This window comes from Ascaphus truei, chromosome 5 (assembly GCF_040206685.1).
Source record: "Ascaphus truei isolate aAscTru1 chromosome 5, aAscTru1.hap1, whole genome shotgun sequence".
NCBI classification, from domain to species: domain Eukaryota; kingdom Metazoa; phylum Chordata; class Amphibia; order Anura; family Ascaphidae; genus Ascaphus; species Ascaphus truei.
In genome coordinates, this window is record NC_134487.1 from 129,795,463 (window position 1) to 129,818,123 (window position 22,661).

Here is a 22,661-nt window from a genome sequence, read left to right on the forward strand (position 1 = left end):
TATTACTGTATGTTCATTTGCATGTCTTAGACAGCTTTGCATCTCTCCCAGCCTCTGTCTAAAAGCTGTGTTTAAAACAGTATGCATTGGATTGAGGATTTGCTTGTGTAATATGAGTTTGAGACAAAAGGTGGCACTGTTTGCTCATTTGCATGTCATTTCCCAGAATCCCTGCTGCAGTGAAACGCTGTGTGCTGGGCGATAATGGGGAGAGACAGGTTGCAGACCTGTCTAAGACATGCAAATGAACATACAGTAATATTTACAGTTGCTATATATATATATATATTATATATACAGTGTCGACAATCCTATACATTTACACGCCCGGGGCGGGTGGATTTAATACCCCGGGCGAGTAAATATTGGCCCATGCAGAACACGTGTTTGTTTTTTTAAATTTCCCCCACTCGCGCTGCTGTTTTTTCCGCGCTCGCGCTGAAACAAAAAAAAAACCTCCCCCTACCTGCCAGTTGATTGGCGCGCTCTCCCAGGCTTTGTGGACGCGCGGCCAGGCTCTATATGAGCCCGCCCCCAACGAACGGCCATTTTTTCTGCCAGGGGATCTGTTGGAGAGTACGAGAGTAAGTACTCTCCAATCCTCCATCCCCTCTGCTCCTTCCCTGCCTCCAGTTCCCCCTTACTCCCCGCTTCCCTCCGGAGATGGTAGCGTGGGTGTTCCCCCTTCTCTCCCCGGCACCCGCTTATCCCGGCTTCCCGCGCGGGACGGAGGTGTCCCCTCTTCTCCCCCCCCCGGCTTCCCGCGCGGGACGGAGGTGTCCCCCCCTTCTCCTCCCCCCAGCTTCCCGCTCCACTTCCGCTTCCCCCGTTCCCCTGGTGATGGTACTGGGGGTGTTCCCGCTTACCCCGTCTTCCCGCGCGGGACGGAGGTGTCCCCCCATCCTTCTTCCTCCCGGCTTCCCGCGCCACTTCCTGATCCCCGCGCGGGGCTGGTTGGGAGTGTTCCCCGCTTACCCCGGCTTCCCGCGCCACTTCCTGATCCCTGCGCGGGGCTGGAGATGGTCGCGGGGGGGGCGAGTGGGGCAATGGTGGTGGTGCTCGGTCGCGCGGCCTTTCCTCTTTTTCCCTCTGTCGTGTGTGTGTGTGTGTGTGTGTGTGTGTGTGTGTGTGTGTGTGTGTATGCATACATGGGAGAGTATGTGTGTGTATGCATGTGTGTGTGTGTGTGTGTGTATGCATGCATGGGAGAGTGTGTATGTTTGTGTGTGTGTATATGCATACATGGGAGAGTGTGTGTATGCATGCATGGGAGAGTGTGTGTGTGTGTGTATGCATGGGAGAGTGCGTGCATGCATGGGAGAGTGTGTGTGTGTGTGGGAGTGTGTGTGGGTAGGATACCAGAAGTGTCCCGCCACCCCACCCCCAATCACCCCGTCACCCCACCACCCAGTCACCCCGTCACCCCACCCGGTCACCCCGTCACCCCAGTCAGTCACCCCGTCACTCCAGTCAGTCACCCCGTCACCCCAGTCAGTCACCCCGTCACCCCAGTCAGTCACCCCGTCACCCCAGTCAGTCACCCCGTCACCCCCGTCACCCCAGTCAGTCACCCGTCACCCCAGTCAGTCACCCCGTCACCCAGTCAGTCACCCCGTCAACCCAGTCAGTCACCCCGTCACCCCAGTCAGTCACCCCAGTCAGTCACCCCGTCACCCCCAGTCAGTCAGTCACCCCGTCACCCCAGTCAGTCAGTCACCCCGTCACCCCAGTCAGTCAGTCACCCCGTCACCCCAGTCAGTCACCCGTCACCCCAGTCAGTCACCCGTCACCCCAGTCAGTCACCCCGTCAACCCAGTCAGTCACCCCGTCAACCCAGTCAGTCACCCCGTCAACCCAGTCAGTCACCCCGTCAACCCAGTCAGTCAGTCACCCGTCACCCCAGTCAGTCAGTCACCCCGTCACCCCAGTCAGTCAGTCACCCCGTCACCCAGTCAGTCACCCCGTCACCCCAGTCAGTCAGTCACCCCGTCACCCAGTCAGTCACCCCGTCACCCAGTCAGTCACCCGTCACCCCAGTCAGTCACCCCCGTCACCCCAGTCAGTCACCCCGTCACCCCAGTCAGTCACCCCAGTCAGTCAGTCACCCCGTCACCCCAGTCAGTCACCCCGTCACCCCAGTCAGTCACCCCGTCACCCCAGTCAGTCACCCCAGTCAGTCACCCCAGTCAGTCACCCCCGTCACCCCAGTCAGTCAGTCACCCCAGTCAGTCACCCCGTCACCCCCAGTCAGTCACCCCGTCACCCCAGTCAGTCACCCCGTCACCCCAGTCAGTCACCCCGTCACCCCAGTCAGTCACCCCGTCACCCAGTTAGTCACCCCGTCACCCCAATCAGTCACCCCGTCACCCCAGTCAGTCACCCCGCCCCAGTCAGTCACCCCGCCCCAGTCAGTCACCCCCGCCCCATTCAGTCATCCCACCCCAGTCAGTCACCCAACCTCTCTCTCTGTGTATCATCCACACTCTGTGTGTGTCACCCACCATTTCTCCCCTCTGTGTCTCCCACCTCTGTGTCTCTCCACTCTCTCACCCCCACACTCTCTCTCCCCCCCACACTCTCTCTCTCCCCCCCACACTCTCTCCCCCTCACTCTCTCTCTCCCCCCACACTCTCTCTCTCTCCCCCCACACTCACTCTCTCTCTCCCCCCACACACTCTCTCTCTCCCCCCCACACTCTCTCTCTCTCCCCCCACACTCTCTCTCTCTCCCCCACACACTCTCTCTCTCCTCCCACCCCCACACTCTCTCTCTCCCCCACATTCTCTCTCTCTCCCCCACACTCTCTCGCCCCCCCCACACTCTCTCTCCCCCCCACACTCTCTCTCTCCCCCCTCACACTCTCTCTCCCCCCACACTCTCTCTCTCCCCCCCACACTCTCTCCCCCTCACTCTCTCTCTCCCCCCACACACTCTCTCTCCCCCCACACTCTCTCTCTCTCCCCCCACACTCTCTCTCTCCTCCCCCCACACTCTCTCTCTCTCCCCCCACACTCTCTCTCTCTCCCCCCACACTCCTCTCTCTCCCCCCACACTCTCTCTCTCTCCCCCACACTCTCTCTCTCCCCCACATTCCTCTCTCTCCCCCACACACTCTCTCCCCCCCACACTCTCTCTCCCCCCCACACTCTCTCTCTCCCCCTCACTCTCTCTCTCCCCCACACTCTCTCTCTCTCCCCCCACACTCTCTCTCTCCCCCCCACACTACCTCCCCCCCACACTCTCCTCTCCCCCCACTCTCTCTCTCTCTCCCCCACACTCTCTCTCTCCCCCACACTCTCTCTCTCTCCCCCCACACACTCTCTCTCCCCCACACTCTCTCTCTCACTCCCCCACACTCTCTCTCCCCCACACTCTCTCTCTCCCCACACTCTCTCTCCCCACACTCTCTCTCTCCCCACACACTCTCACTCTCTCTCCCCCACACTCTCTCTCTCCCCCACACTCTCTCTCTCTCCCCCACACACTCTCTCTCTCCCCCACACTCTCTCTCTCTCCCCACACTCTCTCTCTCTCCCCCACACTCTCTCTCTCTCCCCCACACTCTCTCTCTCCTCCCCACACTCTCTCTCTCCCCCACACTCTCATCTCTCCCCCCACACTCTCTCTCTCCCCCACACTCTCTCTCTCCCCACACTCTCTCTCTCTCCCCCACACTCTCTCTCTCTCTCCCCCCACACTCTCTCTCTCCCCCACTCTCTCTCTCTCCACACACTCTCTATCTCCACACACTCTCTCTCTCTCCCCCACACTCTCTCTCTCTCTCCCCCACTCTCTCTCTCCCCCCACTCTCTCTCTCTCTCCCCCCACTCTCTCTCTCTCCCCCCACCACTCTCTCTCTCTACCCCCCCACTCTCTCTCTCCCCCCCCCACTCTCTCTCCCCCACTCTCCTCTCTCTCCCCCCCACTCTCTCCCCCCCCACTCTCTCTCTCTTCCCCCCCCCCCACTCTCTCTCTCTCTCCCCCACACTCTCTCTCTCTCTCCCCCACACTCTCTCTCTCTCCCCCACACTCTCTCTCTCCCCCACACTCTCCTCTCTCCCCCACACTCTCTCTCTCTCCCCCACACACACTCTCTCTCCCCACACACTCTCTCTCTCCCCACACTCTCTCTCTCTCCCCCACACTCTCTCTCTCTCTCCCCACACTCTCTCTCTCTCCCCCCACACACTCTCTCTCTCCCCCACACACTCTCTCACTCTCCCCCCCCACTCTCTCTCCTCCCCCCACTCTCTCTCTCCTCCCACTCTCTCTCTCTCCCCCCCACTCTCTCTTTCCCCCCCACTCTCTCTCTCTCCCCCCCACTCTCTCTCTCCCCCCCACTCTCTCTCTCTTCTCTCCCCCACACTCTCTCTCTCCCCCCCACTCTCTGTCTCTCCCCCACTCTCTCTCTCTTGCTCTCTCCCACCCTACTCTCTCTCTCTCCCCCACTTCTCTCTCTCCCCCCCCCACTCACTCTCCCCCCCCACACTCTCTCTCTCCTCCCCCTCTCTCACTCCTCTTCTCCCCCCCCACTCTCTCTCTCCCTCCCCCCCACTATCTCTCTCTCTCGCTCCCCCCACTCTCTCTCCCCCCCACTCTCTCCTCTCACTCTCTCCCCCCCACACACTCTCTCTCCCCCCCACACTCTGGATCTCTTATTTACCCTATATATCTTACTTGCCCTATACTACACCGAAATAACCTATACTGCTGTCTTCCAGATCTGACTCAAGCTTCACACGGAAGACATCGGAATCCCCCCTAACCCAGAAGACAGGTAGGGAACACCTTCCCTCCAATAACATTGTGGGAATGAGGGTACCTGGACATTGAGGGACTGCGGATCAGGTAAGATCCCAGGCGGGATTGCTGCTTTAGATATTATGAAGCGGGGGCATCCAGACACTGGTTAAGAGGTTCAGGAAACTAGTCATTCACACCTGGCTTTTATTTCTAGATCTGACATTTACACACACACACACACGTAACAAGGCTTAATTGTAGTATAATGTAATACAATAAATACATTTATGTCAAAAATGAATGTTGTTCTGACTAGGAATTTATTAAATGTATTTTATTTATATATTTTATTTTAAAGCGGGGTTGGAGGCGGGACTAGGGTTGGGGCGGGACTAGGGGCGGGGTTGGTGGCGGGACTAGGTGGCGAGTAGATTTTTTGGTTGGGCGAGTAGGTTTTTGGGTGATTTGTCGAACACTGTATATATATATATATATATATATATATATATATATATATATATATATATATATATATATATATATATATATATATATATATATATATATATATATATTGTGACAAACGGCTTACTCCGGGGCTCCGTCGTTTGTCCGGGACTGTTTAGAACACGGTCTTTTAGGGTAGGTTAAATGATGAGGCGTCACGTACTGTTCCTTTAAACAGGCTATGCCTGGTTTATTCAGTCCCAGGCACTGAGACTGCCACAGTGCATACAACAGAAAACAGATCAAAACAAAAGCTGCTCACCTGAGCGATAACTTAACTTAGATATCCCTGACTCAGGGTTGGAAGTGGCTTTTCCACTTCCAACAACAAAACACGGTACTTTTGCAGTCTTACACAAATGAACAGAAAGATTGAACCTGTTTGGGGAAGAGGCTTCTCCCCTCTGTAGTTCAGCAGCCCTCCAGCCTCCTGGCTCTTGTGGGGAGAGACCAGAGCAAACAGGAAATCAGTCTTTCATACCTGATTCCTAATTAGCATGACAGGTGACAGAAATCAGGCAGCAGACAAACTCTGGTCTGGATCTCTCATCCCTCAGTTCCAGCGCTTGCCAAACTGTGGGATGGAGTGTATGTATTATAAGGCTGCACTCCCAGGCCAAACAGGATAGAAACTGTCTAGTATCCTGGGAGCCCTATATACGGAATTTATTACCATCCCCTGGTTTCTGTCACATATCCTCCCCCCCAGCTCAGACCTCGAGGGATGAGCGACCATGGATATTAGGGAGTGCATCCTTGACAACCCGTCAGCATTGCCATGTTTGTGCCCTGACCTGTGTTCCACAGAAAATTTAAAGGGTTGTAGGCTTAGGAACCACCTGGTCACTCTAGCATTCTTTTCCCTGTTTTGACACATCCAGGTAAGGGGTGCATGATCTGTGACCAACCGGAATTTTCTCCCCAACAGGTAGTATTTGAGCGTCTCTACAGCCCACTTTATTGCGAGACACTCTTTCTCTACTATGGAGTAATTTTTCTCCTGGGGATTTAGTTTCCTACTTAAATAAAGGATGGGGTGCTCCTCACCTTGAGACTCCTGGGAGAGTACCGCCCCCAGCCCTACCTCAGATGCGTCGGTTTGGACTACGAACTCTTTGGAGAAGTCAGGTGTGACCAACACTGGTTGGGCACAGAGAGCTTCTTTCAGGCTTCTAAAGGCCTGTTCGGTTTCGGGGGACCACTTTACCATTAGCGGTCCTCTTGCTTTTGTGAGGTCAGTTAGTGGGGTTGCCTTAGTTGCAAAATTGGGAATAAACCTTCTATAGTACCCAATTAACCCCAAAAAGGTCCTTACTTGTTTTTTTGTAACTGGCCTTGGCCAATTTTGTATCGCCTCCACTTTGAGTGTTTGGGGTTTGAGTAAACCTCTGCCAATAGAATATCCCAGATACTTGGCCTCCTCCAGACCAATAGTGCATTTAGCGGGGTTAGCAGTTAGTCCAGCAGACCGGACTGCGTCAAGCACAGCTTGGACCTTTGGAAGGTGGGATTGCCAATCTTCACTATGGATTACCACATCATCCAGGTAGGCGGCAGCATACCGAGCGTGTGGTTTTAAAATTTTATCCATCATTCTTTGGAATGTGGCGGGAGCTCCATGTAAGCCAAAAGGCAACACCTTATACTGAAAGAGGCCGTCTGGGGTTGAGAAGGCTGTCTTTTCTTTTGCCCTTTCTGTGAGGGGAACCTGCCAGTACCCTTTTGTTAGGTCTAGGGTTGTGAGATATCGGGCTTTGCCCAGTCTCTCTACAAGTTCATCTACCCTGGGCATAGGATAAGTATCAAATTTTGACACCGCGTTTAGTTTCCGGTAGTCATTACAAAACCTTGTTGTACCATCTGGCTTTGGGACTAAGACTATAGGGCTGTTCCACCCACTTTGGGATTCCTCAATTACACCTAGTTTTAGCATTTTTTTAACCTCTAAACTTATAGCCTTTCTTTTGGCCTCTGGGATTCGGTACGGTTTAAGGTTAACTCGAACCCCCGGTTCAGAGACTAGGTCATGTTCAATTACGCTAGTTCTACCTGGCCGTATAGAGAAGATTTCTTTGTTTCTTCTCACTAAATTCTGAACCTCTCGTTTCTGATGAACAGACAGGGTTTCAGCTATGCTAACCTCTGGGTCAGTTTCTTGATTCTCTGACGGACCTGGGGGTACTAGGGTTAACAAGACTTCTCTATCTTTCCAGGGCTTGAGTAGGTTTATATGGTAAATTTGCTCAGGTTTCCTCCTACCTGGCTGTCTTACCTTATAATTTACTTCTCCCACTCTTTCCAAGACCTCATATGGCCCATGCCATTTAGCAAGGAATTTACTCTCCACGGTGGGAACCAGAACTAGTACCCTATCACCTGGAAAAAAAATTCTGACCCTAGCACCCTTATTATACGTATTCCTCTGTGCTTCTTGAGCTTTCTCCATGTGTTCCCTCACTATGGGTAGGACTGCAGCAATGCGGTCCTGCATCTGGGCAACATGCTCTATTACACTTCTGTAAGGGGTAACCTCGTGTTCCCAAGTCTCTTTGGCTATATCCAGTAAGCCCCTTGGGTGTCGGCCATACAATAGTTCAAACGGGGAGAAGCCTGTGGATGATTGGGGAACTTCCCTAATGGCAAATAACAGGTACGGTAACAAACAATCCCAGTTTTTCCCATCTTTATCAACCGCCCGCCGTAACATGCTCTTTAAGGTTTTATTGAACCTTTCCACTAAACCATCTGTTTGTGGATGATAGACTGAGGTTCTGAGATGCTTGATTTTTAGGAGTTTACATAGCTCTTTTGTTACTTGGGACATAAATGGTGTTCCCTGGTCAGATAGAATCTCTTTAGGAATCCCGACCCGGGAAAACAGAACTACTAACTCTTTTGCTATGTTTTTAGCAGAGGTGCTACGTAGGGGAACTGCCTCCGGATATCGGGTGGCATAATCTAATATTACCAATATATGCTGATGTCCCCTAGCAGACTTTATTAGGGGTCCTACTAGATCCATAGCAATCCGGTCAAATGGTACCTCTATTATGGGAAGGGGTACCAATGGGCTGCGGTACGCCTTGAACGGGGCGGTGATCTGACATTCTGGGCATGAGGAACAATAATTCGTAATTTCTGCCAGAACCCCAGGCCAATAGAAGCTTCGGAGAACCTTTTCTTTTGTCTTTTCCACCCCTAGGTGTCCCCCCAATGGATGACTATGTGCGAGGTGTAATACTACGTTACGGAATGTCCGTGGTACCAACAATTGTTTAGTTGTAACTGATTTCCTTTTATCAACCCGATATACTAGGTCGTTCTCTACCTCGAAGTAGGGGTAAGCAAGTGACCTATCTGGTTGGCCAGGAGTACTATTCTGGTCCCGTATATTTCCCCTTGCTACCGCTAATGTGGGGTCCTCCCACTGGGCCTTCTTAAAACTCCCAGGACTGACCTCTAGGTCAGCGAGGGTCTTATCCGGTTCTGGGTTGGTAAGTGTCTGCTCAACATCTTGAGTTGGGGTATTCCCTACCAAAGTAGTGATGGGGAAGGGAATTTTACAGCACTCCTCCTTTTCCCCCTTCTTATTTGGGCCCTCGTCAACCTCCATTTCTGAAAAAGGGAAAGGATTTGTTTCTTCTAATACTTCGTTATGGTCCGCTATTGAACTCTGGGCGCTGTTCTGAGCGGGGGACCACATTTTTAGAAAATGGGGAAAGTCGGTCCCTATTAACACATCATGTGCCAGTTTGGGTACAATACCCACCTTGAAATCTAAAGAACCAAACTCTGTTTCAAAAAAACCATCAACAGTGGAATATTCATGATTATCCCCATGTATACAACAAATTGCCACTCTTTGCGAACTGTTTCCCTGTTTCTTCTTAATGGGCAAGAGGTATTCGGACACTAGTGTGACCATGCTCCCAGAGTCAAGAAGTGCCCGAACCCTCTTACCATTAACCTTTACAAATGCCCACAGATGGTTATTCAAGGGGTCCTCTGGGCTAGGGCCCATACATTGGGACAACAGCGAATAATGTTCCACGCTGTTGCATTGCATGGGCTCATCATTTAGTGGGCAGATTTTTGCTGTGTGGCCCCTCTCATGACAATTTACACATTTAGGTACATAGTCTGTGTCCCACTTAGAGCCTTTTCCCGGCTCCCCATGTTGGCTATTGCCCTTAGTGTGCGAACCACTGTTGCTGGTGCTGCGTGAAGGTGGTCGCCGCTCTTCAGCGCCCCTTAACCCCGGTACCCTTTTACCGTCTCTGGAAGAGTCCTGGAACCTCGGGTAGTGGGGTTGCTCCACGACTGTGGGTTGCGGGTGCTCTTCTGCTGCATTGTACCTTTCTACGAGGGCCACAAGCTCATCCGCATTGTGGGGGTCACTCCGACTGACCCAACGGCGTAAGGCAGAGGGAAGTTTCCTCAAGAACTGGTCCATGACCAACCGTTCCACGATGTGGCTGGCTGAGTTGATCTCGGGTTGTAGCCACTTCCGGGCGAGGTGGATGAGGTCATACATCTGGCTTCGGGTGGCTTTATCCATCGTGAAGGACCATGCGTGAAACCTTTGGGCACGAACAGCCGTGGTTACGCCGAGGCGGGCGAGGATCTCGAACTTCAATTTTGCATAGACGTTAGCTTCGGCTGGCTCTAGATCAAAGTAAGCCTTCTGGGGTTCGCCGCTTAGGAAGGGTGCGATTAGACCAGCCCACTCAGCTTCTGGCCATCCCTCTCTCTGCGCCGTGCGTTCAAACGTGAGAAGATAGGCTTCCACATCATCCGAGGGTCCCATCTTCTGAAGGTAGTGGCTTGCCCTGGTCATTTTCGGAACTGGGGCTGCCGCTGCCAGTGGAAGGTTACTGATAGTCCCCCTCAGGATCTCGAGTTCCTGCTGTAAGCCCTGAGCGAACCGCTGTTGCTCCTCTCTCAGCAAGCGGTTTGTCTCTTGCTGGTTTGCATTCGCGTTTTGCAGGGCTTCATTCGTCTGTTGCTGGTTTGCATTCGCCTGTTGCTGGTTTGCATTCGCCTGTTGCTGGTTTGCATTAATCTCTTGCTGGGCTATTAGCAGCTGTTGCTGGGCTGCATTCGTCTGCTGCTGGTTTGCATTAATTTCTTGCTGGGCTATTAACAGCTGTTGCTGGATTTCATTCGCGTCTTTCTGGGCAGCGACATTGCGTACCAGCGCACCCACCACGTCTTCCATCTTGTTTGCAGAGGATGAAAAAACTTATTTTTTTTTTTTTCTTTCAAAGTTCTTCAACCCGCAGACCCCCTAGTGCTCTGCCCGCATTCTCCACCATATGTGACAAACGGCTTACTCCGGGGCTCCGTCGTTTGTCCGGGACTGTTTAGAACACGGTCTTTTAGGGTAGGTTAAATGATGAGGCGTCACGTACTGTTCCTTTAAACAGGCTATGCCTGGTTTATTCAGTCCCAGGCACTGAGACTGCCACAGTGCATACAACAGAAAACAGATCAAAACAAAAGCTGCTCACCTGAGCGATAACTTAACTTAGATATCCCTGACTCAGGGTTGGAAGTGGCTTTTCCACTTCCAACAACAAAACACGGTACTTTTGCAGTCTTACACAAATGAACAGAAAGATTGAACCTGTTTGGGGAAGAGGCTTCTCCCCTCTGTAGTTCAGCAGCCCTCCAGCCTCCTGGCTCTTGTGGGGAGAGACCAGAGCAAACAGGAAATCAGTCTTTCATACCTGATTCCTAATTAGCATGACAGGTGACAGAAATCAGGCAGCAGACAAACTCTGGTCTGGATCTCTCATCCCTCAGTTCCAGCGCTTGCCAAACTGTGGGATGGAGTGTATGTATTATAAGGCTGCACTCCCAGGCCAAACAGGATAGAAACTGTCTAGTATCCTGGGAGCCCTATATACGGAATTTATTACCATCCCCTGGTTTCTGTCACAATATATATATATATATATATGCTAATCTATATGGGGTCAAGTACCATCTCATCAAAATCTTGTACCTACAGATATAGCCTGTCTGTATCTTGAGTTTTACTTAACTAAAGTCCGTACATCAATCGTTTTGTTTTGGAGATGTAATCAATATACATCCCGTTTAGCTGTAGACAACTGTAGACAGCTCTTTATGTTGTTATTCACACCTGAATTAAACAGTGATATATGCTAGACAGATTTCAGATTTGTTTGTTTGTAATTCGGCTCCTGTCCGCCAGATGGCAAAGTGAATGTGTTAAGTTAGTTAGTCTATAGTATGTAGAGTGCTGTAAGTCTCAAGCAGGTGCTAGACTTATCCAGCAATATTCTGCAATGCATTACAATTCCTCATTGTTTTATGGCCTTTACCATTCAAGACGTTATCAAAACTTGGTTGTTTTAATATTTTGTTGCAAAACGTAAATGTTCAATGTGTTCTACTTATACTCACTCACTGAGTGGCTGTTATACTCACTCCTGACTGTTTCATGAGCTGAGACAGAGTGCAATGTCAATTGCTTTGGAGAAACCAGATGCTAGCATAATATTTCTCATATATTCAGCAATTAATGATGCTGCAGATAAGAACGCCACTGTATCAGAAATATATGGCTATCTCATTGCCAATTATGAATACTTCAGGGATTTAGCTGACTCTATTAGGTGGAAGAAGTCTGTGTGCTACACTTTGTCAATTAATGATTGCTTCATTCGCATACACCCAAATCCGGGGGTCAGAGGTGGTTTTTGGGTATTGGCCCCATCCTTTGCGAATATGTTTGATCATGGCAACTTCAAAAGGAGAAGGAGAAGAAACGGGACAAACAGATTGAATCATACTTCCCAATCTCGCAATGGGACACCATCTGAATATCATCATGAACAGCAGCCCCAACAAGATTATACCTTGACAGGTCCATCTGGTAACCTGGTCCTATCTGATTACTATTTACAGCAGTCGAACCTTGATTTTACCTCTAATGCTCAGCATGGCCACCTATCCAAATATCAACCTGCCGAATAACGTCCGCATCAGCAAGGTTGGCAAGAATTCTAACGAAGGTAAATATAAATATAAAATATTTTCTGAACTTTTGTGCCCTATGACCCGAATAGCCATAATACTGATCATTGATTGATATGATGCTGGTCAGTAGGTTACAGAGGCTTTGCGCGATCCCCTGGAATTTAATTTAAATGCCTTGGTGAAGAGCGTGGGACCATTGCAACCGCCCGTGCCCCCCCCAAAAAATCCCACCCCCCCCCCCCAGTTTGCACACCCCTGGTGTATAGTACCTATATATTTAAAGCATACTGTTGTATTAAAGCATTTTATTTCTATTTTCAGAATCGCAAGCGTGCAAAATCAACATCCATAGCACACAGCCATCAGATAATGAAGATGATGGTGTGAGATGTCGAAAAACCAATATATTACTGTACCTTTTATTACTTTTCTACACTTTTTCTAAATAATATAATTCACGCTTGTTTTGGCACAGTGCATACTAGTCCACTATATCTGAAAGATACTGTGCAATAATATTATCACGTTTATTAAAACTTCACACTGAGGGGGGCGTGGCCAGCAGCCGAACTGGGCAGCAGCACAGCCAGAGAGCTCCGTGCGGCCCCAGTTTAAATACGGCAAAAAAGCCCATAAAACCAGCCAAAAAGCGGCGAAAAAGTGCCACAAGAGCGGGGGAGACTCACCCGCACCCCGTGAGGCCCCGTGGCGGCAGACCGAGCGAGCAACAGGCGCTCGGGAGAGCCGGAGTCCCGGAGCCCCTGCAGCCGAGGTTTCCAAGATGGCCGCCGGACGGAACTGAAGGAGCCCTGCAGGGGTGGCACTCAGCCTGAACGGCGAGCTTCGCGCACGGGACCTCGGCTCTGCGGGCGGCGCCGGGAGCTCCCACAGCTGGAAATAGAGCAGCCAGCCGACAGCGCTCCCCACGAGTCCCCACGAGGCAGAGGAACCAAGATGGCTGCCGAATCGGAAGCCTAGGCTGATCCGCGGCACGCTGCAGAACCGGAGGCGGAGGGGAGGCGTGCAGGACAGGCGGAGGGACAATCAGGCTCAGCCGGAGCTGGGGAAGGGTAAGGAGGGATAGACAGTTGGGGGACAACGGAGCCCTGCTGCACAGAAGCGCCCAGAGACACCCTGCCATTAGAGCACAGCAGGGTCCAACAAAAACAGTGCAGAAGGAGTGGGTGCCCCCTCTCCCCCCCTGGTCAGAAATACAATTGCAAAGTGAATCTTCACCCTCCCCCTCACACCCAAAGCCATAATTACAGGCCCCCCCCGCCCTCCCCCCCCCCCAAAAAAAAAAACCTGAGGTTGCCAATCTCTAACAGCTGCCAGAGTCTGCCGTCCGAGACCCACGGGCTTAACCAATGGCCCAACCCCATCCTGGCACAAAACTTCCTGGCAGCACAACCGGCAAAATCGCCCAAAACAACAACACTCTAAAATAGCTGCCACAAATATATGAGTGTCCAACATTGAGAGCCAGAAAAGCTACACAGCCACGCTTCCCAATTCCCCCTGCCCCCCCCCCCGCTACAACATATGAACACATAAACAAAACTATGTAGGGGCGTGGCCAGGACGCCGACGGAGATGGACGTGTAGCAGAGGAACTCGCCAGACCCCCTAACAAATAAACAAATAGAGGCTCTTTTCCCCCGAAAATTCCCCCTCCTAAAGCACTACCCTAGACCCACAACCCTAGAGGAAATGGCTAACAAACAAAAATCCCAAACAGCCCAGGCTGTTAACAAGCTATTCTCCCCGCGAAACTCAGAGGCGGCGGCAAGAAACCAAGATGGCGCAGGCCCATCAGGCGCACGAGGCCCCAAACAAACTGCCCAAACGCAAGACCGGCAAGAAATGCCAGCGCAGCCGGCGGCAACACTTACCCGAGAGGACATGAAAGAGCTTATGGCAGAAATGCTGCATGACCTGCACAAGTCGCTAAAGGCCGATCTCAGATCCGCAGTCACTGAGCTAAAGCAAGAACTGACAGGCCTAAGGGAGCGCACGGATGAACTGGAAGGCAAAATGGAGACCTTCACACAGGCCCAAGAATAGGCTGCAAACGAGATATTCCGGCTCGGGGCTGAGGTAGAAAGTCTCCGCGACTCCCTAGAAGATCAGGAGAATCGCGACAGGAGACAAAACATAAGAATCAGAGGCATCCCCGAGTCGGTACTTCCAGGGCAGTTAAAGACTTACCTCCTGGAGCTCTTCACCTCCCTATGTGGAGACTTGAATCAGACGGACCTTGAACTGGACAGGGCTCACCGCTCCCTTGGCCCTAGATCAGAGGATCCAAAAAGGATGAGAGACGTCATAGCCAGACTTCATAAATTTTCGGCAAAAGAAAAAATAATGGAGGTTGCCCGAACCAAAGATCTCATCACATTTGAGGACAGCCAACTGCAACTTTACAACGATCTATCCAAAAGAACTGTAGATCGCCGCAAGGAACTAAGGGCCTCATGCAGTAAGCGTTGATAAGGGAATTATCGCCATTTTATAGGCAAAATTGGGTTTGAGATTCAGTAAGCGCCGATAAGTGCTTGATTTCGCCAGGTTTCGGAGCCGATTATTTTGTTATGGCCATTCGCCTGCCGATAAGCCTGTTTTCGCCACTGATCGCCACTTTTTTAAATCGGCTGGATTCAACAACAAAAAACAGCTTATCGGGCCTGATCGGCACTACGAAATTGAGATGTTATGGCCAATTTCTCCCGCCAACTAAAGTTGGCAGTTTGGAGGGGAGAACGATCGCTAAGGCTGCCGCAACGGCACTTAGAAAAAAAAAAACTTCTGTACATCAATGGAGTCAATGGAGCGGGGACGTATAACAGTATAGTACTGTTTACGTTTCATTGCTCACAATACAAACGTCATTTGCATTACAGTGTGGGGGCATTCCCTGCATTGTGTCACAGCTGACGTGTATTATTTGCATAACATTATACTTTTACATGTTTGCAGCATTTGCGGGTCACATTACTCATCATGTGATGATGTGGCAAGGGAAAATACTATACTCAACTCTTAAAGGAGAACCTCACATCATATCACACATTTTATTGAACTGAGCGACAATTATTTACATGATGTTACACATGTCACACATGTCACACATACACAGTATATTCATGTTCCTTTACATTACACAATGCTTGTAATGTTTCACGCATCTTTAAACGTACATGTACATCTAAATTCTCATGTTTACATCTACGTTTGGTCCTCCCTATTTTCATGACGTCACTTATTGGACGATCAATCACATTGCATGTTTACATTGTAACCGTAGCATTACAAGCACTTCAACCTAACTTATACACACATGTACAGTAATTCAGCATTGGGACACCTTGTTAACTCATTCTATACCAACTATCCTCCTTACAGAAATGCATGCATATGCACACGACTATTCATTGTTGTCAACATGTCACAATAACATGCCTAATTACACATGTTACACAAAACTTTTCCCACGTCAATCTCAGCCTTTTTGCCTAATTACATGACTGACTGTTGCGTTCACAAGTGTTACATGCATTGCACATGCAACTATTTATTTGCAAGCAATGTTTCTACAAAGGTTCACGTCACATCATTGCCAAATATCATCATTCCCTGCAGAATACACACAACAAATACTTATAACAAGAACTGCACACAGCTTGCCACAGAAGTACTTTATTATGTTAATGTAACACCTTGCATTTTACTATGTCACCTGACATCATCACATACCTATTTAAAGGACGCCCATTACCAGCTCATTCACAGCTACTCATTTCAAAATGTTGAGATTGTTTAGGAGACGGAGGAACATTCTTTTCTATGACATGCTTGATGATCAAGAGAATCATATAGGGCAAGGGAGGGACACACCGAGTGACAGTGACAGGGACAGTCACGCGGATACGACAGGGACAGGGAGAGGGACAGGCCGAGGGACAGGTAGAGGGACAGGAGATCAGAGGAGAAGACAGAGGAGACAAGTTGTGCCTCGTCCGCGTCTGTACAGGGAGAGAACCCTGTTAGATGGGATGAGTGAGGAGGAGATTGTAAGTCGCTATCGTTTGAGTTCAGCAGCAATCTTAGCTCTTTATCAGGAGATAAGGGGAGATTTAGATTTTTTCACAGCCAGAGGTCGTGCAGTCCCTGGGCTTGTTAAAATGCTGTGCTCATTACATTATCTTGCTTCCGCGTCATACCAGACAACTGTGGGCATAGTGGGCGGGGTCTCGCAATCTACATTCTCGCGGGCCTTGACCCAGTTTCTCTATGCACTCAATAGACGCGCTAGGAATTATATTCATTTTCCTACAGAGGCGACAGAGTGGCTGGAAGTCAGGACTGGCTTTTATAATATAGCAGGGATACCATGTGTGCTGGGTGCAATCGATTGCACACATGTTGCTTTGATTGCACCTAGTCAGAGTGAGCATGTGTACCGCAATCGTAAGCACTACCATTCACTCAATGTACAGGTGGTATGTGATGCGACGATGAGGATAATGCATGTGGTACCCAAATTCCCTGGTTCCAGTCACGATTCCTCCATCCTGAGGAACTCTTCAGTCTTCCATGCGTTCGAAGAGGGACATTTTGAACATGGTTGGCTGCTGGGTGAGTACACATTTACATGTTATAACACAAAACACATTTTTATTTAGGAATGTTGGCATTGTACAATTTGATCACTAATGTCAGCTTATGTGTGCTCCATTCATTATAGGTGACTCAGGATACGGAATTAGGCCGTGGCTCTTGACTCCGGTGCTAAACCCTCAAACTGAAGCAGAGGACAGGTACAATGCAGCCCATATATCTACAAGATCTGTTATAGAGAGGACATTTGGCCTACTCAAGACCAGATTTAGGTGTCTGGACAGAACTGGTGGGGCTCTTCTATACAAGCCTCAAAAAGTGTCTGATATTATCCTTGCCTGTTGCATTTTGCACAATGTTGCACTGAGGCACAATGTACAGTCAGACCTAGCTGAGCCTGTGGTAGACGAGCATCCCACCCATGTAGCTGCTGAAAATGAACAAACAGCCAGTGGTGGCCAGACACGCCAGAATCTCATCAATTCATTTTTTTCTTGTAAGTAAAAACATATATGTTCCAAGTTCTACTTTTATACTTACATTATGTTATCTTAACAATAATGTTTTTTATATACCCTTCTGGTAGGACACAGATGAATATGGGTTGCACACCTTTCTTCTCTCTGCTGTGTGCACAAAGGGATGTGGCACCGGTATGTTATTGTTGCACAGGTTATATAATCCCTCTTCAATTGTACTTTAGTTGTGTGTATGTGAATAAAACTGGGGTAACAAAGCACTAATATTTTAGCATTGTGTTGTTCCTTATGCTAACACAATACACATATTATGCCCATACTCATTCATGCTTCTAGTATGCTTACATACAATGTTATTGGTGCAGTGTAACATGTACATCCATATGATGTGTACACCAACCTGATTTACATTTTGAATGTCATGAAATATACATGGTGTTGCACATTTAACACCAAATACACACTTTGCTGTGTTGTTTACGGTACTGAAGATGGCATGTCAATGTTTGCAATTTATATATTGTTCCTTTGCATTATAGGTATATCTCCAGTATGACTGATCATGGTATGTATATTTGCTGACAACTCTCATAAGATGTGCCTACATCAATCTTCCTATAATTATTTGAAGTCAAAACCCAACATATTGGTTTAAACACAAATGTTACATATATGTACTTTCTGTATCATGTATATGCATTTAGCTACTCTTGAGCTTTCATGTGCATTGTATTAGAAAATGATTACTCACATTTCATCACATTTTATGTATGTTTCCTTATAAATTCCATTAATGTAATATAGAGGTGTTTGGAGACAAGGGGATAACTGTACTTATTTCTTTACTTACGGGAGATCATTCATCACGGATGAAATTGACTGATCATAAAACTCCATGCATGAATGCCTGCAATCACAACAATGCGTACTACATCTTATATTTAGCAATGTTGGTGTTTTGTAATGCTAGGAATTAATAGTCAACATTAATTTAAATTTGTGACATGTGTATGTATAAGTCACACGTGTGTGGATGTGTCCTACATGTACCAAGTGTTAAACTGTTAACAGAGAAGACAAATTTGTCGCTAATGTTACTGTCATTTAGCATTTATAATTTACCAATATGACAATGTTGGTAATATTTTTGCAATATAAATCACGTCACTTCATCATTATCATGATGATAATTATCAAGTATTCTCACAATTGTAACGTCAATCACGTGCACATTAGCATAGACACACTTTGTAAGACAACTGTTTGTGTCTGTATCAATTTGTGTAGGATCCATGTATAACACCGACAAATGATAACACCAGCTTTATTATGGTAGCTTATATCATCATATTGACTATACTATGTATTTTTAGAACGTTTAATAAACACAGTAAACTATAGTTAGTTAGGTTAATGAAATATACACAGAAACGTACTTCATTACATGATGTTGATGTCATAATCAGAACATCATGCATTGTAGGGGACCACAACATCTGGCCAATAACATTATTTGCTACAGTCCCAAACCATTTTATCAACATACCCATGTAACAAGAGATTTTTAACAATAAATGGCTAGTTGGTTGTAAGTGTCCTTTACATTGGGAGAAGGAGTGGCTCAGTGAGTAAAGACACACACTGGCACTGAGATTTTGAAGCAGGGGAGTCTGGTTCAATTCCCGGTGTCGGCTCCTTGTGACCTTGGGCAAGTCACTTTATCTCCCTGTGCCTCAGGCGGCAAAAAATAAATTGTAAGTTCCACGGGCCAGGGACCTCAGCCTGAAAAATGTGTCTGTAAAGCGCTGTGTACAACTAGCAGCGCTATACATGAACATGCTCATATTATAATAATTATTATTATTATTATTATTATTATTGTTACATAGTTTCGACAGTCATACGTTCCATTACACAATAGAATTCACAAATGTGTTAGCAGAGTGGGAATGGTTGTTATATATAAAACACACCATGCCATAAAATGATAGTAGTCATTAAAGAACACTCAATAAAAATTCATGAGGCACTATTTTGCAACATCATTATGTTAATTAAGTGCTTATGCAATATAGGCATAAGGGTATCACATTTTTAATTGTTTGTTAATAAGCGCTGCAAGCAATATAAAATTAGTTCCATATGTAGTATAGTAGTCGGTGGCTCCTCCTCACAATCATCTCATATAAAGGTAGACTCTTCTGAAATCATACATTGATCCGATTGTATCTTCCCCGACATCTCTGAAATACAGCAAACACATGATGGTCAAATATGGCACCTTACTATATATGTATCCGTGACAACGCATTACACAGCTCTATATGATTGTGTACATACACACGTCACTCACTTATATGTTAGAAGTACAAGTGTACATCAGTATGTAATGTTTCTTTAAATTTGTAGCAGGCATAACTATGTATATGATGTGAACGTTGCCTGTATACTGAAAAATGTGCGCGCACATCTTAGTGTGCGCACGCACTTCAGGCTTGGCTGCACTAACTGTTAGCGCATGCGCAAAACAAAGCGTACGTTGTGCGTTCAATACATCTTGAAAATACCATTAAACATAAAATCTTTATTTCAAATACAATGAATACGAAACTACATTCGTTCTAAACGAGTACATCTGTATTCTTTTTAAACAGACGTGTTTGGACAGAAAGGACGGCCGATAACACAATGCGCAAATGCAATACGTGTGACGTCATGTTAAACCAGCGTGAAACGCACGCTAACTCTCCTCCCACTCAATTAACATTCGGCTAACGCCCACTTTACGGCTACAAACACTGAGCCGCACACATGACACACTGCAGTTACCGTTACTATAACAAAACATGACAGCCAATAGGCTTTGAGGCGCGCACGTCGCTTGGGGGCGGGACTTACATCCGTAATCCTTTTTAAGGACGCCTTGGGCCATGACAAGGGTCCCACGTCATACGTGGTGGACCCGCTTTTAAATGTTGCATGATAACAAAAAAGGTATGTGTTAGAGTTATGTTAAAATGTTGCTAATATGGTTAAAGGGATAGGAAAGTACGTATATTTATTCCGTCAGCAATGTGTACTACTCTTTCAGGTTATACTATATTGTATTCGGCAACAATTTCTTTGTGATCGCTACATGTTATGCAGTCTGCAATGTTACGCTGTATCCACGCATTGAAAGGGAAAATGGTGGTTAAAAAAAAAAAAAAAAAAAAACATTTAAACGCACAGTCAACGCATAACGGTTGTTATATTTACCATTCTTCTAGAATTAACTCTTCGTCTGGCTGCAACTGGTCGCTCCAAAAATGCAAGGCATTTTCATCCACGCTGGACCCACCCGCTGAATCCAGTATGACACACATCTCCTCCATGAAGCGCTCATAGGAATCGCCACTGCTTTCTTCAAACAATTGGTCGGGAGGTAGGTTCATTTCTTCTGGTTCCCATTCCAATGCATTTTCAGCTGAAAGGCTTGGTACATAATCATAGTACTTTTGTTGTTGTACAATGTGGGTTTCAGGAATGGAGGGTGCAGATATTGCAGCAGGTATCGATTCACACGGAACAGTAGTAGCGGATCCATTGCTATTGGCATTAGGAATAAATATGCCTTTCACAACAATATATGTGCCCTCTTTCAGGGTAAAATGCTTTTCCTTTGCAATCTTCCAGAAACCATAGGTGTGTTCTAGCTTATCCTGCACACGTTCAAAAAAGTCATTAGTTGATAAAGTGAATCTTATTGAGGAATTAAAATTCCGCGCATGCCTACGGTCTTGGTAATAAGGATATTTAGCTCGAATCAAATCATAGATTTGGCGTGTGCTTGCTTTGTGTCCGCGACTGTTTAAAATTGCTTCTGAAACCATGTACTTATAACCTAAAAGGGGATTCATATGGTTAACGAATTCATCAGCCATGTCAGAGTAGCACAAAAGATGTGTGCAGTTCTGTCTTCTTTGCTCATCAAAATGATTCTGCTCAATGGCTAACAAATTCCTGTGTTTCGTTTTCAAGGTCAACAAAAGTAACTACTTTTACTCCTTATTTCAAACGCCAATTGGATGTGTCCTTTTAATTGGTTTAAGTTTTGTGGTTAGTGATAGGCGAATGTGGGAAAAACATGTATCATTTTTTATCTCGTTTGTGAAAACATTCCTACACTTATTTCAGTAACATTGAGTTTTCTAGAAAAATAACAAAGAGCACTGTGTGAAAATAGTGCTTAGACAGCCATATCAGTAAATACACACACCTGCAAAATGAAATGTTTTTTTCCCACATACTTTTCTGTGTGTATTTGAAAGTCTGGTTAACTACCTGTCTGCATGAGTTTAAATACGTGTGTATCTATATATATATAAATATATCTCTCTCATAAAAATATATATATATATATATAAAGTGTATATTGTACTATATGTATAGTGTGTGTGTGTGTGTGTGTGTGTGTGTGTATATATATGTATATGTATATATATATATATATATATATATATATATATATATATATATATATATAATGTATCTTTTTTTTTTTTTTTTATATTGCAGGAGTACACACAACATATTGATGGCAGTAAGTAGGCCTTGTATGAAACCTATTTAAATGGTGATAAACATGAGTGAATTAAGTCATAAACATTTGTTTGCACCCAATAATGTTAGAGGCTCACACTTAGTATAGTTGTCAAACATTAGGCCTGTATTATTAAAATAGTGTGTTTTCACAAGGAAGCATGAAGTGTATGTTATTTGTAAATACATCTATACCAGTTTAGATAGTACTATATATACACACACACACACACACACACACACACACACACACACACACACACACACACACACACACACACACACACACACACACACACACACACACACACACACACACACACACACACACACACACACAGTGTGTGTCTGTGTGTGTGTGTGTGTGTGTGCATATATCAATACATACTACATATATATTAGTATCAATTCAGAGATGTGCTTGAAACAAGAACACATAAATGATTAAAGGACAACATTACAATGGCCACCAAAGGTAAGTAATATTTAACACAAAATCCTGCTGTACACGTACAAGAAAGATGTTTGCAGTTAAATAGGTGCTTTTATAATTGCATGAAAATAATATGCACATGCAATGATTACATCAATTAACACACCCAAATGCAATGTTTTGCTGCAAAGTCAATGGCAGCTTCTCTAAACTTAGCAACTGGCTCCTGGTGGACCATTACTGAACAGACGATTAATACATCAATATTTATAACACTATTCATTAATTAGGAG

General features: G+C 46.8%; 1 long non-coding RNA gene across 1 annotated transcript in view; it reads left to right on the forward strand.

The window, feature by feature from the left end:
• LOC142494443 (uncharacterized) overlaps window positions 1–20,773 on the forward strand; it is a 30,461-nt gene extending 9,688 nt beyond the window's left edge. The window contains exon 3 of the long non-coding RNA XR_012801442.1: window positions 20,624–20,773. This is a non-coding gene — a long non-coding RNA (uncharacterized LOC142494443). The remainder of the gene's footprint in view (window positions 1–20,623) is intronic.
• Window positions 20,774–22,661: the final 1,888 nt, after the last annotated feature.